Genomic DNA, 401 nt, shown 5'->3' with positions numbered 1-401 from the left:
TTCTGGAATGAACCGAGGTTTCAATATTTGCAGATATTGATCTGCTTGTCATAATTGATCTGTTTGTTCTGCATAGCTGAATATTTGCTGGGAGAATTCAGGGGGCTTGTTGATTGAAGAATTTCTCCTTGCAGTCCCAAAGACGGATGAATGTGCTCGTTGTGCTGCAACATTATTTAAATTCATCGCTGAGCTCTGTCTCAATGCTTCTGTTTATAACTGCCAGTCGGCTATTGTCTTTTGATAGCTTTCCAGACCTCCTAATAGCTCTTTTCTTTAGGTTTTAAAATACTTTATCAAATTGTTTTTATTAGCCCACACTGAAATAGACAATCCCTCAGCAACATCATCATGACTAGTGCTTGTTGTCTTAGAAGATAGAATTGAATCCTAAATATATT

At 36.9% G+C, this 401-nt stretch overlaps 1 protein-coding gene across 1 annotated transcript in view; it reads left to right on the top strand.

Annotated features, from left to right (window-relative positions):
- Positions 1–401, top strand: part of padi2 (peptidyl arginine deiminase, type II) — a 17,209-nt gene that overhangs the window by 6,485 nt on the left and 10,323 nt on the right. The gene's annotated exons all lie outside the window — the stretch shown is intronic.

Source organism: Sinocyclocheilus grahami, unplaced genomic scaffold, assembly GCF_001515645.1.
Source record: "Sinocyclocheilus grahami isolate Dianchi unplaced genomic scaffold, SAMN03320097.WGS_v1.1 scaffold368.1, whole genome shotgun sequence".
NCBI classification, from domain to species: domain Eukaryota; kingdom Metazoa; phylum Chordata; class Actinopteri; order Cypriniformes; family Cyprinidae; genus Sinocyclocheilus; species Sinocyclocheilus grahami.
Note: the sequence above shows the minus strand (reverse complement) of the source record. Positions and strands in the feature narration are given on the sequence as shown.